Source organism: Hakea prostrata, chromosome 7 (assembly GCF_041222555.1).
Source record: "Hakea prostrata isolate BN-2017 chromosome 7, UWA_Hpros_2, whole genome shotgun sequence".
NCBI lineage: Eukaryota > Viridiplantae > Streptophyta > Magnoliopsida > Proteales > Proteaceae > Hakea > Hakea prostrata.
In genome coordinates, this window is record NC_142606.1 from 62,965,716 (window position 1) to 62,984,810 (window position 19,095).

General features: G+C 37.6%; 1 long non-coding RNA gene across 1 annotated transcript; it reads right to left on the minus strand.

Moving 5' to 3' along the window:
• Window positions 1-6,683: 6,683 nt before the first annotated feature.
• Window positions 6,684-12,450, minus strand: LOC149011640 (uncharacterized). The gene is made up of 3 exons (XR_016174330.1): window positions 12,175-12,450; window positions 11,231-11,383; window positions 6,684-11,134 (listed from the first exon to the last, which is right to left on the minus strand). It is a non-coding gene; the product is annotated as an uncharacterized LOC149011640 (long non-coding RNA).
• Window positions 12,451-19,095: the final 6,645 nt, after the last annotated feature.

Sequence of the window (19,095 nt, forward strand, 5' to 3'; positions counted from 1 at the left end):
GTTTATTTATTTTAATTTGGCAGTCAACATATGCTGCATTAGTGTTGGGTCTAAGATCATAAGTAAAACTTGTGGGTTGTTCTATATTTGCCATATGTTCTTCTGGTTGTGTATCTATACTTCCAAATCCTCCTGCCCTTTGGACAATGGATTTTGGTTGGTTATATGCAGTATAATTTTCAATAAATATTATTTGAGCAATCTTTTGTCCAGTATGTAATGGAAAATCAAATTTTTTACGGTTAAATAAGATAACTGATATGGTTCCAGTATAATCTGAGTCAAGGACTCCGCCCAATAAATGAAGATTTTGTAGTGCTAAAGATGACCTATCTTTTATCAAGGCTCTGAAATAAGGTGGAATTTTATATTTTATATATGTTTCTACTTTTATGGAACTTTCTAAAGGTATAACTATATCTTCTGGATTTCCTATGTCATATCCTAAGGCAGTCAATGTAACTTCATACGGTATAATTCCTTTATTATCAGTTTTTATCCATTCTAAACTAAAATCTGGTTTCATAGCCTTAAATATTTCGAGTTCATCTTCAAGGTTTCGTATTTTTCTTTCATTTATATCTCCTTTTATTTTTTGTATACCTTTTTCTAACGGATTTATATTTTCTTGAGATGAATTATCTAGACAATATTTACACCTTTCTTCATAACATTTATTACATTGGTACCGAAATGCTATCCCTGGAAATTTGCTACATTTGTTACAGGGGATATGATCACTACCTTTGTAATTTACCAAGTAATGTTGGTCATCTAAACATTTTAAGACACTCATAAGGTTTATATCAGCAAATTGTTAAACCAAGGAAGGAGGTTGGTCAATTTCTAAGTTATTTTGATCAATATAAATAATTTGAGGATAAATACTCCATATAGATTTAGTGTCTGATACGTCATTATCTATTTCTATAAGACAGGCTTGACAAAATTATTAACAAGGTTTGCCTTTGTATTATGAATATTATTTACTCTTTGTGAACATTTGTTGCTAAAGTGTTTTAAAAATCCACATATAAAACATGCAAGTTTTCGTCCATAGTTCCTTCTGGGATTGAATCTTCTAACATGTTTGTTTTTATTGATGAATGGCTTTTTGGTCTTGTATTCCTTTATATTGTAAGTTTTCTTTTGTCTATAGTTAGGTGTCCTTCTAAACTTTTGCTGTTGTCTAGGTTGCCTTGCTCCAAATTGTTGTGTAGTATATATTTCTTTAAAAAAATGAGCAACTATTGTTTTCTATTTGCTTTTGCATAGCTACTAATGTACACTCTTTTTAATTCAGATACCATAAATATTATACGTGTACAGACGTTATCTTCAAATGGATCATCCGATGTATTGTTATTATCTTCCCATTCCTTTCGAATATTATCTCCTATAGGCCCAAAAGGTCTTTGAAACAATTTATGTTTTATAGTTTCATCATATATACATGATCCTACTGATGCTAGGTTATAATAAGTTCTGAGGAAAGGTTTTATATATCTATAATCTCTTATAGATAACTGTTCTAGGCTAGAGAGGGCTTTACCTTGTAGTTGTTGTCTCCAAGAGTTTGGATTTCTATCAGTACATAGCTGATGTATGGCATTTGTAAAATTATAGACATTAGGCCCTAATTTGAGTAAATCCTGAAATCGCTCAGGATATCTTATCTTAAAATCTTCCCAATTGGATTTTGCCACTAGGCCAAGGAAAGTTTCTAAATATGTATACATAGATTCTGTGTCCATAGGTCCTGCTCTTTTATAATTGTTTGTAACAATTTCTTTCCATACTTGTAAAACAACATCCCGGTTGTAAATTTATAGTGGGTTCCAATGGTAGAGGTTTCCCTATACTTCTATATTGTCTTGTATTAGGTTCCTCTATAAATTCTGTAGGATTTATTCTAGGCCTAGGGCGATTTCCCCATCTACATTAGGATTTGTATCACTATATGACTGTGTAGGATTATATTGGATAGGCTGAAGGGGTGATTCGGCCAAGTCATTTTCCATACTTTCTAAAAGTGTATTATAGTTCTGCATTATTTCTTTAGGGTCGTTTCCCATCGGTTGTAAAATTTCATTTGTATTGTTTAATCCAAAAGGATCATAATTTATATCTTCTTCACCATGTTGACTTTTATTAACAAAATGTCTAGATTCTGGTATTGTTATAGAGTCCTATAGAAATGGTTCCAAAATAGGATTTTCTTCTTCTATTTCTTTTAAATAGCCTTTTGGTAAATCATATTCTTCTGGTGGAAGTGGGTTGAGTATGACATTTCCTTTGTAATCTAAATAAAGTCCTTCATCTAGTCCTAGTTGTCCTTCAAAATATAATTCAAAGTCTAATTCATTAAGTAATTTCATATCAAAATTATGGTATCTATTAGAAAACAAGCATTAAATAATCAAAACAGCAACTGAACTTGTACAAAGAAAAGAGAGAAGAAAAGAAGAGAAGAGAGATGAAGAACTAGTAGAAGAGGCTTGTGATTCTTGCTTAAAAGTCTAGAATCACATAGCACTTTTATTTATAGCTTCTAATGAATCTAATACAACTTGAGAGACAAGTAATTGTCCTCTAGAAAAAGGAAACAAAATATTACAGCTTTAGTAACTTCCTAACTCCTAAAATAGAAGTTCGAAAATAAAAACTACCACCAAATAGAAACTATGATTTCTAAAAACTCCCAAAAGTTATGTGCAAGACTCCTACATTAGATAGAACTTGCGGTTTTGTTTCGTGACTGATTTCTTTCCGTGAACATAACATGACGGTATGTCCGGCTTGCATATACTTCAACCTCCTCCTCGCTGGAGTGTACCGAACTTCAGCTTGCACAATAAATAAACTTGAAGGTGCACCAATCTTGAATCGTGTGCATGGCGACGTCATAACCCGAACTTCACCCGGAGATAATCAACACCAATTTAAAAACTTTAATTCTTCATGTCAATGAACCATCCAATAATAAGAACAATCGACGATGTTGAAGGCGGCAGTCCATGTTATAGGATCAAGTACTATCCACATAATGCCGGTAGTGGAGAAATATCCACACTAAATCTTCATTGCAACTCCAATGTCCATGTATAGCAGGATCAGACACCATCCACATAATGCCGGTGTAGGGAGAAATATCCATACTAAATCTTCAAATTACAACTCCAATGTCCATATAAATGCTTCACAAGAAGGCAAGTAATAGGCAAGTATAGGTAGGTAAAGGCAATATTGATTCTGTGGACCAAGTAGGTAGGTAAGCGGATATGTTCTTGTGGACCAGTAGGTGGTAGTATGGGTTACTATGGACCAAATAGATAGGTAAAGACGGGTGGTTGCGGACCAAATAGGTAGGTAAACGATAGTATGGGTTCTGCGAACCAAGTAGGTAGGTAAGACAATATGGGTTATTGCGGACCAGTAGGTAGGTAGTATGGGTTACTACAGATCAGTAAGTAGGTAAAGGGCAATATAGGTAAGATAGGTAATGATATTGTTGTAGAATGCCATAAGTTGAGGGCAAGATCTTCACTAATAATATTCATCGGACATCTTGAGTAGATATAGAATAGGTATCATTCTCCCCTCCGTGTAGCATTACCGTGGACAGTTTGATTACCGGTGACAAGCATCTTAAAGTATGAGCACAAAGAAACCCAAGAAGGAAAAGTAGCGACCACGGAGCGGTATTATTCACCAATAAAGTTGATCAAGCAACGGATCGTCTCACGGGACAAAATCTTGTTCACCAAGGGGGAAAAAAATTCTAAACCACCACTAACCCTTAGGCATGAGCAAATTAGATAAGAAAAAAAAAAAATTATATATATATATATATATATATATATATATATATATATATATATATATATATATCTACTCCTCCGTTGATGAACAACGGTGGTTCGCGTATTCTATTTTATTTTATAGCTTTTATAGTGTATATATATATATATATATATATATATATATATATATATATATATATATATATATATATATATATCTACTCCTCCGTTGATGACACGGTGGTTCGCGTATTCTATTTTATTTTATAGCTTTTATAGCTGCTCGCACAATGTATATATATATATATATATATATATATATATATATATATTGAACCGCTTGGAATCTCAAAATTACGGTGGTCGCTTGGCAACCTACTCGGAAGAGTGCAATACGGGGTTGCGGTAGCAAATAATATCGATCTCGGACCATAGCAACAACCTTCTTAGATTTAAAACTCTAAAGATCTTGATAGGAAGGAGTAATCCTCTAGGTCTTTGTAGAGTTTTAGATTAAAAAAATGCTAAACTTGATTCTAAAATAAACGGCGAGCGTGGTAAGCAGGCGGTGCGGAATTTTTCGGAGAAATTCATTGAAGCGGGGTACTAGTATCGACTTGCAAAACTTATAGCACAAACAATGGAAGACAATACTTAGATCTTGCAATCCGAATTATGGCATATCTTTGCAAGAATCAAGAGGAATCCCGGGACATCGGTATAGTGTAGATCAAACTTCGTTTGCCCAAAAAACGGGTAGTAGCGGCCTCGGTTGAATTAAATAGGTAGCCATATCCCCGGCTTGGGGCCTTTTGTAATATCAAAACATAGATACTTGGTGCTTCAAAAGTCAAAGAAGAGGACAGCCATTCACAGTTCTGCAGCGAAGGTTGGGGCTGCCCTAGATAAGAAAAGGAAAAAGAAGAAGAAGAAAAAAATCTGGGCAGCCAAGAGAGAACGTCCCTAGGTTGATTAAACTTGCTCGATGCCATGTTAAAACAAGCATTAAATAATCAAAACGCACTGAACTTGAACAAAGAAAAGAGAGAAGAAGAAGAAGAGGAGAGAGGGAAGAACTAGTAGAAGAGGCTTGTGATTTTTGCTTAAAAGTCTAGAATCACAGAGCACTTTTATTTATAGCTTCTAATAAATCTAATACAACTTGAGAGACAAGTATTGTCCTCTAGAAAAGGAAACAAATATTCAGCTTTAGTAACTTCCTAACTTCTAAAATGAAGTTCGAAAATAGAAACTACCACCAAATAGAAACTATGCTTTCTAAAAACTCCCAAAACTTATGTAGCAAGACTCCTACATTAGAAATAGAACTATGCAGTTTTTACTGTTTACGTGAACAGTAAATTTACTGTTCCGTGAACAATACATGACGGTAATGTCCGGTTGCTTCTTCCGTATCCAATAGGAAATATTATTCGATATCCCTATATATCTCATTTGGGATCAAATCGTATAAACTCTTTCCCCGATGTATATCTAATATGTTTTCATCTCTTATCATAAGATGACGTTCTCTATTAAACATGTCTTCTAATCTATCTTCTGAGTAATCAGTTTGGGATTGGAGTCCTATTTGATCTTTATAACTAGTAAATCTTAAGTCCATATCTTCATTTGATCCTTCATAGAGAAGTGAGTTTTGTGGTTGGTAAATTTGCTTTGTTTTAGGCTCCAGGATTTTGCTAAGATTCCATTCTTAATCCTGCATTTAATGCTAGATCTATTCTAGGTGGTTGTAAGAAGGTAATTCCTTTTGATACTACTGCATCTACTATTCCACTTATACCTACTTTATAGTTAAAGTTACTATAATTAGTGGCTTTTAAGATGTTTCCTATACTTATTAAAAGATTTTCCCTAGTAAATCCTTCATAACCTTTAGTCATGACTTTAAGCTTTTTCTCTTTGCAAAAAGCTATTGTGATTGTTAAAACATTTGGGTATAACAAAATAATCCTACATTATTAGACATATCAACCTCTGTAGCAGTGATTAATGCTTCTTTTACATGTTTCTCATCCCATCTAGTATCCATAATACATAATAGGACTTTTGTTCCTAAGTCTTTTCGATGCAATCCTTTTATTCCTACAAAGGTTACTCCTAAATGTGTATACATTTTTCCTGAATTAATTAATTTATTTTTTGTTTCCTTAGTTTTTAGATCAATTGTAGCTACTTGTCCGTCTGAGCAGCTAACAGGTTGTTCATTACAATTTCTGAATAAAGAGGTATCAGGTAAATATTTATTATGTTCATAAAGTTTTTTAGGGTTTAATTTTCTAATTGCTTTTGTTTATATAATTCTAGGTTCTTATCAACATCTACAATTTCTTCTAATACTACTTTTCTTTTAGGGATAATTACTGTTGCCCCCCTGTATTATAGCTTTATTACTAAAAGAACCCTACTCTTTATGAAATTATTGTTGCCCCCCTCAATTCTAACAGTGTTAAGCGACCGTTAAGGTTGAATCTTTAATGTCTATTTTGCCCTTTTATAATTAAGAATGCCAAATAAAATATTATCCTCATTTAGAGAAAAAATCATATGAAATAATTATGTGTATTTTTATCATCTTGAATTAAAATAAAAAAAATAAAAAATAAAAAAGGCACCCTATTGGTAGTAGGACTTCTTAAAATAGCTAATGTCAAATTAGACAATAAATAAATAATAATCTATTGGAAGTATAAACTTCTTAAACTGATAACATTAAACTAGAAAGTAAATAAAAAAATTAAAAATAATACAAAAAGTTAAGAATTACTATTTTTTTTATTACCAAATTGAAAAGTACATATCCAAATTTGAAAATGAGTATCCCTTGATTTTCTCTCTTTCTTTAGACTAGGAAAGAAGATTGTTTAATTAGGTTTAAGTTTTCCCTAATTACTCAGAATAGTAATGTAATTTAATATAAAGTGTAAATAAATAATATAAGACTATAGGGTTAATTTGGGATTTTTAAATAAATAAAATATGCCATATCATCATTTAACTAACGGAGTTTAACAGTAGGGGGACAATAGTAATTACAAGCAAAGTTGAAGGTTGAATTAGTAATTTCAAAAAGTACAGGGGATAAATTAGTAATTAAGCTACAGTACATGGGGACAATAGTAATTATCCCTTTTTTTTATTATTTATTTTAGCTAATTTTCTAAAAGGGTTAAAGGGTGATCCTACAGTTTTACTCTGTCCTGAAAACGGTTTTAAACTCATTTTCTTGGTCTGAATTTATATTTTTTTTATCTTGTTGAGTAGGAAGAAAACTTCCTCGTTTAGGAGTTTTTTTTAGGCTATGATGTACTAGGGCCAATATTTAGGATATTTAGTTTAATCGATATCTGCCCTTGAGATTTTGGCAAGGCTTGTCGTAGTTGTACCAAATCTGTATTTAATTGACGTAATTTGTCTAGAATTTGTAATTCTACTAATATGATGATATTATTTTGTCTAACTAGTGTCTTGTCGGCTTGTGCAATGGGTTTTGTGGATGTAAGGCCTTCAGCCAGACTTAGGTCAGCAATTTCTCTTTTTGCAATAAGATAATTATAATCATCTACAGGGGTTCTGAAAAACTCATAAACTTTGTAGATATTTTTGGATTTCTGTTATAAGATTTTCTATTCTATTTTGATTCTCTAGTATTCTTTGATTGTCTAGTTCCCTCTGGATTTTAAGGTTCCCAGCTTCCTCCTGGAAGAGTTTTATAATATAAAAAGTTCTTTCTTCAATGTCTTTAGGTTTATGAAGCTCAATATTAATCTTTTTGGGTTTTATGTCCGGATTTGCAGCCGGCTCTACTACAAAAGGATGAAAATCACCACGAGAGTGGTTACAGCAGAATTTTCTCTCCTTGTGCAATGTAAGGATATTAAACCAAAACTATTTGCCGACATGTCTCGAAGGGTCTTACGTATGGCAGGGTTTTGCCCTTCAAATTCAAAGGTCTCAAGTTTAGTTTAACCCTAAAACAAAGCACAAAGAGAGATAAAAGGAAAATAAATATGCAAATGCACGTCACCGTCACCAATGATGAAGAATTGAGAGTATACAACAAAGATTCTTTAAAGGTGGAGTTTTAGTTATACGTGTAATTCCACTCTCAAATTCCACAATAATGATATGTTTTACACATATGCTCTTTTACTCTTCTCCTCCATAGTCTTCAACGCCATTGTCACCATCATCCATACTGACTATGATATTGTTGGATGTTGCGTCTTCTATATTGGATTTGGCTGTTCTGAAATTGTGAAATTCTTTTCATAAGCATATCAAATTTCTTTCCGAGATCTTGAATAAATACTTCAACAGTAAGAGTTTTCACAGGCTGCAAGATAGGGGTGGTTTCTTTGCCTTTTAACGAAGGTACCAACTTACAATGCAAGGTTGTGACCTCATCTATTTTAGTTGGGAGCCGATGCTGGAGGGACAGAATTTCTTCTTGTAGTTTTCTGATATAAGATTATTTTAATTCATTGTCCCTCTTTATGAGCTTGATTTCTTCTCTTATTCTCTCACAATGCTGACATAACCTTGCAATGTATTGCAAAGGGTCCCTGGAAGATTGTATATGGGCTCCCTTAAGTGCTGGACACATAAAAATTTGGGCCAATGGATTCTCTGGCTGCATCAAGTACCTCTGTAAGGCTATAACAGCCTTTGTCTAAGGGCTGTGTAATGTCTTTTATACACTGCATGACTTCTTTCCAGCTTATGTAGACACCTGGTGTATGGTCCTTTGTAACAAGACAGAATGGGAAGTTGCTAGACTTCTTATTCTTGGTTAAATAAAAGTAGTTTGATAGGGCTTCAAGGGTTGATGTAAAAAATCTTGCTTTGTACGGGTTGTCTGGTTGTTTTAGGACTTGGTTATGGGATATCTAGAGGTTGTTTAGCAAACATTGTTGTATATCATCAACCTCAACTGGTGCATGGTAATCTAGGTAGGGGTTAGAGGACTTTTGTAAGAATAGTTTCGGGGAGAATGTATATACTTATTTTGTACCTCCTGTAGATGGGTTGAAGGTAGTCTATCTTGTAATTTAGTAATTAGGATCAAGCTTGAATAGGTTAGTTGTAGAATTGGAGGATGCTTCTGTAGACATTTTGTACTTCTTAATGGGTTCTTCTCCAAACATTATATACAATTCTTTAATTTCCTGCAATATGAAGATTGAAGAAGATGTCTATCACAGGCTTGTATATGAGAATTAGGGCCATAAAAGATTCAAAAATCTTTTTGAGTTTTGTATCCGAACTTGCAGCCCGCTCTACTACAAAAGGGTGAAAATCACCACAAGAGTGGCTACGGAGGAATTTTCTCTTTGTGCAGTGTAAGGATATTAAACCAAAACTATTTGCCGCATGTCTCAAAGGGTCTTACGTATGGCAGGGGGTTCTGCCCTTCGAATTCAAAGGTCTCAAGTTTAGTTTAACCCAAAGGAAAATAAATATGCAAATGCACATCACCCGTCACCATCCTTAAGGCATAACCATTCTTGGACGGTTATGTGACTCAAGAAGAATGATGCAGAATCAAGAATATACAAGACAAAGAATTTACAAAGGTTACACAGCTATATACCCATAACAAAAGCCTCATTGTCTCGCTTCCTTTAGGAAGCTTTACCCCGAGGGATGGTTAGAAAGGAAAAATTAGAGAATAGAGTATAAGAAAACACACCTTTTTATTGAAGTAGGGTATATGATACAAGGACTGACTATAGTAGTAGAGAGGGCACTTCGTGGTCTTACAGGACCCGGATTTGTTTAAATTGGACTCGGACTCGAAAATTATTTAAAATGAACTTTACATAAACCAACATAAAGAAAAGGACATTGGGTCCTAAAGTATTTTAGGTACCCAAAATACCCCTAGGCTTTTCTAGAAATTATAACACTGCTTGATAATGACTTGTACGTCTTAAGGTGGAGTTTTAGTCATACATGTCATTCCACTCTCAGATTCCACAGTTTTGGGATGTTTTACACATATGTTTTAAACTCCAGAAACCATAACGCCTCCATACCCTAGCCTTCAGCCCCCATGCAGCCCCAAAACATGCTACCAATCCACAGATCTGCCCTTTCTTGATTTTCACAACCTCTTTTCCCTCCACAAGTCATCCATAACTTGAGACTCCAACATCCAATTTGATGGAACTTGGTGAGCCATCTCTTTGGTAACAGCACTAGGTACAATCCTTGTTTCATCCCATTCCATTACCATTAAGTCCTCAAAGCTCTCTCAAATTCCCCCCTTTACCCTATTTTTGGTACTTCTTGAAACATCCCCTGAACCCTTCAAATCCATTCAAAACCACTCCATACAAACCATGACAACCTCCCTGTCCCAATCAGGGGTTTAGAGATTTTTTAGTTCAAACCCAATAAGGATCACCATCCAGAGGACATACCAGAGGCCATAACCAAATTCACCCCAACCATTTATTTTGAGCCTGGAAATGCCTGACCTGAAGATCTTGGCAGTTAGAGGCGACATCACTTGGACATAAATTAAAGACTCTTAACTATGTCAAAAGGCTCCTCAAGTCCTCAAGAAGAGATTTATCACGTCATATATATTTATATATGGTTTATTTGAGTGATTTAGCTGACATAAGACGGAACTGTAGAGTACAGAGAATTACTAGGAGTTCCAGATAAGGAGAACAACTACAAGGAGCTCTAGATAATCCAAACAGCAAAAGGACACTCTTCAGGCTGCAACCAGCTATCTGTTGTGGTGGTAACTGATGAGCTGGCATATAAAGCGTAATGCTTCAACATTACCAATCAAATCTTAGAAGAACTAACAAATGCTCCTTACTCTTTGACTGATGCAACCAAACGATATCATTAAAACAGAATTAGTACTCCCCAATTATAAGCAAAGGATCCCATTTTTTAGGTGGAATTAATACTCAAATATAAGTAAAACTTACTGCTCAATCAGCCAAGCAATCATTCCAATCCTAGACCAATTTAAGCATCTTGTATAGTAAGCACAACTAATACTCCTTCAAAGTAAAACCTATATGTTTATTTCTTTACCCCATGCAAATTATAGCACACTATATGCATTGCCTATCACAGACAAGGTGAGGATAAATGAAAAAGAAGATCAAGCCACTGTGATTCTTTCGCGATATGTAACTTGCTAGCATAGACCTCAACAAAAACTTAATGAACAAACTAATCACTTAAATACAATCTTCAATGCATAAGTGGACTTACCTGGTCGTAAATAGATGTCATCATCAGCTTTGACATGATCATAGGCTGCTTTGAAAAATGCCAATCTATGATAAATATGAAGATGAGCAGCTAAAAAAGAAAATGATAACATTAACAAATTTGAAAAATTAAGCGCAGCCTCACAGAGTTTCAAGTCTCACGTTTTATATGACAGATTCAAGTAATCTTCATCAACATCCATAAGCAGAAAATCAGCGTATCTTTTTATCTCTTTCTCAAAATTTGCCATATCTTTTGCATATTTTGATCGTCCAATGACAAAACGCAAAGCTAATCCAGTAGTCAGCTCCAAACTGCAAAGGTCGAGATCAAGTGAATATGCAAAAACTGTAGGCGAGAAGTGCTATAACAGTAGAGAGGTCAAATAGATATTCCGTAACAAGCATCAAGGACATCAGACTTTGAGCACTGAGGCCCTCCGTTCAATAATCATGAAAAATCGAACTTGCAGGAAAGCATTACATCGATCTGGCTGAGATTCACACTGCCAGCCATAAAAAATTGTCAAACTCAGCTGCCTCGAGAAATTTAGTGGCCCGATTATTAAGCAGAGTACCAGAGTAATATATTTACACAAGAATGACACTGATCCAACAAAATGAGAGAAATGAGAATTAAACTTGAATTACAGGCGAAAGGCGTCGGGGTTTACCAGTGTTATCACAGATGTTTATTATTAATGTATAGAGAGATGAAAACCCAATAAGGAGATCGATACTACCAAGAAAAGCAATAACCACCAAGAAGACGAAAGAAAAGAGGCGGAGGAGACAGTTGACCAGCGTCGGAACCAGGAGAGAATGACCTAAAGCAACCTGATACCATCTGAGAGATCATCATCAGAGATGTCTATTACAAGATAGGATGACGGATAGAAATAATTTCAATATCGTGGAATCTCTGACAAGTATTATGAATTTCAATATAGCCGTATTATCGATTTGGGCCATTGACAAGAACTGAGCAACAGGTCTTGATGAACTTGCTTAGGATATCCCATCCCTCCATATGTATTGCATGAAAGAACTGACATTTTCTTTCAACTCAGCAAAAACTTAAAATTTTTTGACAAAAGTGTAAATACCAAGTGGATTTTGGGGCTTCCGATTTGGGGATTGTTGTTGTTGTTGCCAATGCTTTGGATAGTTGTTTGACCACAGCGGGCAAACAGGGAGTGGTTTAAGACTATGTCCAGTAAAGGCGGAAAAAGGGAATCCAGCGAGACGAAGCAGTTGTCGTCTTGGGAATATGGCTTCTCTTCTGTTGATGCCACGGCACAGATTGGCGATGGCGAGAAGTTGAAGATTCCGCTGCATTCTAAAAGCTTCTATTCTGTTTCACGTCGTCATTTCCAAATTCCAAATGCCGAGCTTCTTGGATCTGCTCTTCTTTGAAGAATCTAATTAATAGTCACAACCCACGACACCAGTCCACCTCCCCACCTAAGGTTCTGTGTCGGACCCACAATAGCACTTCAATTACATCCTCAAGGCCAGCTTTGTTGTCGGCAAGGGTTGAACCCATGAGCCACCCCTGCATTGAATGGGAAAAAATCATCTGCTGTATACATCTCTCTGCTGTGTATAGCAATGCGGCACTACATTGCGACACGTGTAAAATACCAATTTAATGGTTGAGATAAAAATTGATAATTTTTAAGTGTAAAAGTCCTAAGAAAAACCCAATTAATCCATACCCACCGCCCCATATTAAAAAACCCAAATGATTAGGCGTAACCTGCAATTTGTCGAGTTTCTTTTTCACGTTCCCGCCGCCTTCTGCGTTTTGAGTTTTGGATTTTCAAGTTTCACTCCCAACCGAGAAGTTTTCAAAGAACACAAGCACTTTCTTCTTCAGCAATAGTTGGAGGAACCCTAAACTCTGGCTTTCTTGCTCTTTCTCTTGGCTTTGCTCGGAATGTTGATGCTAGATGTCAACCTCGATAAGTTACTTCCTCTTTTGCCGAAACCGTGTTTATTGGGTCTTCAACCTCCGACTACCACCGAGAAGGAAAACTCTGTTTTGCCATTTTCTTTTGAAGCTAGAGATGGTGAAGAAGCTCAGGTAGGTGAAGAAGCGGAGTTTTGGAAGCAACCGGACGGGTTAGATTATCGTCCTTGCTTGCATTTTACCGAAGAGTATTGAAGGTCCACCTCTGATATTCTCAGGGATCGTACCAAATATCTGATGGTTGTGGTTTCTGGTGGATGAACCAGCAGAGGAACCAGATCGTTGATGCATTTGTTATTGCCAGGATTCTTGGAGCTGCTTTGGTCATTCGTGAACGTTATTTGGGGAGATGAAAGGTATAAAATGGAAAAGAAAAAAAAAAAATTGAACTTCGAATCTAGTTTTCCGGTTTAAAACATTAGATGATTCCATTTTTTTCCCACTCAAACTGGATAGTTGAACTGATTTTTATCTCAAAATTGTCTATGGTTGCAGCAAATTTTCTGATATTTTCGATCTGGATCACTTCAAGAGAGTTCTTGTAGACGATGTACGAATTGTTTCATCATTGGGATCGACTCATCTGATGTCAGGCAAGTAGAGGAGAAGTGAACCCCTCTTCATGTCTCCCCCATTGGATTCGCCGACGATACCTCAAGCGAGAATGGAGAAAGGAAGAAACGATTTCAGAGATGGGATTTTAAGAGTTTTTAATCATTCGGATTTTTTTGTATGGGGCCGGGTATGGGTTAAATGGGTTTTTCTCGGGGCTTTTACACTTAAAAATTATTAATTTTTATCTCAACCATTAAACTGGTATTTTACACGTTTCACAATGTAACGCTGCACTACTGTGCACAGAGACGATTTTTTTCCCGCATTGAATGAAAGCTTTGTTTTGGAAACTAAGGGTTTCTTTTCATTCTATAATAAGAATTGAGTATAAGGATAACTTCAGTAAGTGGCCGACTATGATTAACTGGTTAACTGAGGTACTATTCAGAATTTAAATATATTATATTATAATATTTAAAAATGATTTTAATTTTGATCAAATAAAAATTTAACGGTATATTATCTAATCCAATAAGAAATAGTCTCAAGCCAATTACTCATTGCATGAATGCGGATTTTGGCTACCTATTTATCCCAACTAGGAAAGATAAGGTAACAAATGATCATATTAGAGTTGGATTTTGAGTAGCTCCAAGAAATGATCAACTCTTTTTTTTCTATAAGTAACAAAAGATAAGCTATGAGAAATTCGATTAAGGTGGAATGCCCTTATTACGAAGAAGTGATTTAATCCAAATCGAAGGAATTATAAAAGCTCGAGGCAAATCTAAGATAACCTTAAAAATTACTTTCCATGTTTGGAATTAATCCCCTACAACTCTTTTTTATCCCTAACTCGTGTTGCCATCATCTTGCCCATCCCCTCCCCCTACCTCGGATCATCCATTAATGCAAGCATTTTTTAAACTCCCTACCCCTTGGTTCATCCCTATATGAGACTCCTCCACCCCATGAGGGTATCCCCTCTTTTGTGCCACCTAGTTTGATGGTCTTCGAGACCATCCTTCTAGTCCCCTCCCCAACCCTACCATGTCAAACACACTCATTTGGAATGTTAGAAGCCTCAACTCCTTAATTGCTCAAGCGGATATTGGAGCAATCCTTTCTTCTTCCAAAGCTTCTTTTGTGTGCTCTCCTTAAAACTCGTGTCCACCAACACAAAACTAGTCAGATTACCTCCTCCATTGCACCCTCTTGGTCCTTCGCTTCCAACTATGATCACTCCCTTGGTGGTCGCATTTGGATTCTACGGGACACATCTAAAATCCATATCGCAATTCTCTTCTCTTCTCCCTATCTCATGCACCTCTGTCTCTCCTTCCCATCCACCTTAGACTATTGTTTTCTCTCCGTCATCTATGGTTTTAATTGTTTCCTCCTCTAGTTTAATCTTCATATTGTTAGTGAGTCAGTAGCTGACGAACCTTGGGACATAGGAGGTGACTTCAATGTGGTTTGCTTCAAGCACAAAAAAGTTGGCCTCTGCCCTCTTTACTTGGCTACAATTGATGCCTTCAATTCTTGCTTTAATGATTTGGTTATGATTGACCATTTTAGTCTAGTCTCCCACCCACTTGGTATAATTGCAGAATTGGTCTTGATTGCATTGCCTCCTGATGCGTCCAAAATCTGCTCAGCCCTTAGATCTCCTTGTGATGACCTGCAAAACGAAAGCATCAGATGTGGCCTGACCGCTGGGGTCGGGAGTCCACCTCCGAAGGTTAAGTCAGTTGATGAACTTAATCACAAATGGCTCTTTTAGACACAGAGCTAAGGAATGAAGAACCTGGAAAGTGATCTAGATCGTAAGCCCCTGATGGTTTACGTCTACCAGTGTGTATATGGATATGAGTCCTCCTCACCTCGTAGGTAAGTAAGGTTTATATAGTGTGTACCTTCGAATCTTCTTCGTTGGATGCATTTGAGCCTTCTTCGGATAGTCGTTGGATTCTAACAGTTAGATCCGTTGAGCGATAGACTTCTACTAGTTTGAACTAGTAGAGGACTCCTGAGATAACCTCACGGTTATTCAATGATTATCCCTTCAATAATGATAAGTGACAGCCGCCAAGTTGTGTCTGCCATCATTAGGGTAATTAACCTAATCCATAAGTCGAATTAGGGCGTGCTTCTTGCCGATTTAGTTTTCTTCCTCAGCAAGCTATCTTCTGGACCCTGCTCGCTCGGAAGCGAGTCGATTCCCTCCGCCTCGACCGGGGTCGAAGGTCAACCGAGTACAAACCAAGTTCGATCATATTTCCTCCGTATCACGAGCCCCCCGATCAAGCGTTCGGTCGATCCCGAGGGCTTGGTTTTTCACTGGATTCTTCGTCAAGCAATAGTCTTTGCATATCCCACTAAATGTCATATCACATTTAATGCGGTGGTCACTTTTCCTCGAGCGTTGTGAGGGCAATGCCACGCGTCTCTTTGCAGGCAATCTATCGTGGCTCACGTAACCCAAGCGATGGCTTCCGAACGCCTGTTTTAGATTCGTGAGTTCAAACTTTCAAAACGTCTTCAAATCTCGACCGTTGATGCTGAATCAATCTCGATCGTTCAGGTCCTCGAACACTCGTCCGGGTGCTTAAAAGCGGTTTGTTGTCTTCGTAGGTTTCATTCTTCTTGTCTGGAATTTGAACATTCGTCGTCTGCTTCACGCCTTCTCGCTCTCAAGCCTTTGCTTCACCGAATCAGTAAGTTTGCTGATCCTTTTGCAAAGTTTAAACTTCCTGTCTCCAAATTTTTTTGTACCTTATTGAAACTAGTAATGGAGGATAATAGGGTTTCTTCTTCCCTGATACCCAGTGTCAGTAATAGTAATGGTAACGAAGCTTTTGCTTCCCTTCCTTCCGAACAGTCGGATAGTGATAATAAAACCCTAACTGTCCTCTGGCGCGAATTTGCTGAAGTTTCCCATAAAAGTTTAGAGAGAAAGGCCGAAACTTCTTTCGCCCTTCCTGACTGGATCTTCCAAGACTCCTAAGGTGACTGCCGAGTCTTCTAGGCAATCAAAACAAACTTCCAGGTCTAATGGCGGACCTGGTTCTGTTCCCTCCTCTTACAAGGAGGAAACCCTTCTTTCGGCAATCCAGGGTTTTGATTTTCCTTCCTCTTATCATATTAGGGCTTCCCATTCTGATGAGAGGGTTGATTCGACCCTTCCGGGCGAGTTTTCCCTGTACATAGATGCACTAGAAAGCGGGGTTCGCTTTCCTTTTTTCAATCCTTTGTTCTCAGCCATTCTGAATCACTGGGACATTTGCCCTGGAATGCTCCTTCCCAATAGCTGGCGTCTCATCATCGGCTTCTTGGGTTTGTGTTTTGATCTTGGCATTATGCCATCTCTTGCTCTTTTTGTGCACTTTCATCTTCTTTCTATCTCCCATCCTCCCGGCTGGGTTGTTCTCTCCAAGCGTAATAAGACTGAGCTTGACTGGAGGGGCAGCATTCTTGCCAAAGGAACTTGCCCTTCTAATCACAAAGAATGGCACGAACGATACTTTTTCTGTCGTGCGCCTCAGTCAGATCTCAACTTCCCAATCGTCTCGAAACAATATACTTCATACTCTGAAAGTAACCCGGTCCTTCCTTTATCCAAAGAAGACGAGACGGCAGTAAAGATGATCAAATCCATTCCATGGTATCAAGAGATACATGGTCTTGAGGTGGAGTACAACTCCATCCTTCAATACTAGGGCTTGGCTCATTATGAGCTTCTAACCATCATCCTTCAAATTTACATAAGTGATATGTCTTTTCGTAATTCTGATTCTTGTTCTTGTTTGTAGTGCCTCCAAGAATGAACCCTGAGCATCTTCGGGCGAAGGCTGCTAGGGCCGTTGTGACAACTGAGCAACGGTCGCCCCGAGCCCTAACTGCCGATCAAGAGGCTTCTGTTCCCTCTCCCGACCCTTCTTACAAGGGTATCAGGAATATCAAACCCGTGGTTGACGCTTCGGGAAAAGGGAAGAAGCCAATGGTGGAGAGGTCAAATATCTCCTCCTCCGCCCGAACCAAAAGGAAGCACGATACAGTTGATGCTTCCTCCCACAAAAAAATCCAAAAATACTGAATATTGTGAGGAGGTTTTCATTCCTCAGTGGACATTGAAGCAGACTGATAGGGTGACACAAAACCCTGAGAAAGATGCAGAATGGAGCTCCCTCAGTCTTCTACCCTTCGATCGTCGGGATTTTGAAGCCCTGAACGATGATGCCCTTGTTAGTCAGTCCACAAGGTACCACCGGCCTTCCTGATTTTTCATTGATTTTTTCATAATCTCTTATGACTTCTTCTGATAATCTCCTCTTCCCCAGGAATGTCGTTTTGAGTTTTTATCAGCACATTGAAGCATTGAGCCGGGTTGGCCGCAACGGCTCCTTACTGCAGACCTATGAAGAGAATTTGGCCAAGGCCAATTCTGAGATAGACCGGCTGACTGCAGCTGCCAAGGAGCTGCAGATAAAGCATGACGAGGAGATGAACTCCTTAAAAAGGGCCCTCGACTCTTCAACGGCTCGCGTTGTTGCTACCGAGCGCGAGGCTAAGAAGCAAAAAGCAGCTGCCACATTGTTCGGTGACAAACTTGAGCTTAAGTGTGCAGAGAACGAAGATATTCTGAAGCTGGCGGTTCCTAGCAAACCCGAGCATATCAAGCCGGAGCTTCGAAAGGATTGTGTTCGGAAGTAACTGAACAACGATACCTTTCTCCAAACTGCTGGGTGCCTTCAATATCCAAGCTTACCGCTTGGGGCAGAATGATGTTTGGGAAAAGATTCTTGAATCCATCCCTTCCTTCGATACAACTCCCTTTCGTGAGGTGTGTCACAGAGAGGTCTTCGGGAAGTTAAAAATGGATCTCCCTGACTGGGCTCGGGAAGAGGATGATCCTTTTCCAGCTGACCCAAAATACGAGGAATATCTTGCTGACGAACCGCCACTCCAAGAGGAAAAGTCACAGGCTCTTGCTGAAAAGGACTCTGATAATGACAATCCTGAGGAAGGCTCTCCTGTGCAGGACTCTTCGGGCAACAATGAGGAAGAAGCTTAGGGAGTTACCTCTCTTTTTTTTTTTGTGTAAAGATTGATCCTCCACCTTAACAAATAGATACTTCTTCCATGTTTGCCTTAATGTTTCCTCGTCTCCTATCGAAAGCTTGTCTTGAATATCAAAATATAAATGATAAAACTTATCACTTAACTTCGTATACCTCGACGAATGATAATCTTGTAAAGATATAATGAAGGGATGTTTTGGAAAGATGCCTTAGCCTTTATTCTTCCTTACTCCTTCATTTATTGCAAAGTCCACACGTTTCCCTTCCTTTGCTACGAAGTCCAAACGTTTTCTTGCCTTGGTATACCATTCACTGTTTTCAATGAATTGCTAATACAACCATTATTTAAATGGTGGTGCAACGGTTGGAGGTATTCTTGTATCAAGTGCCTTTCCACGTGGCCTCCCTATGATCGTTGA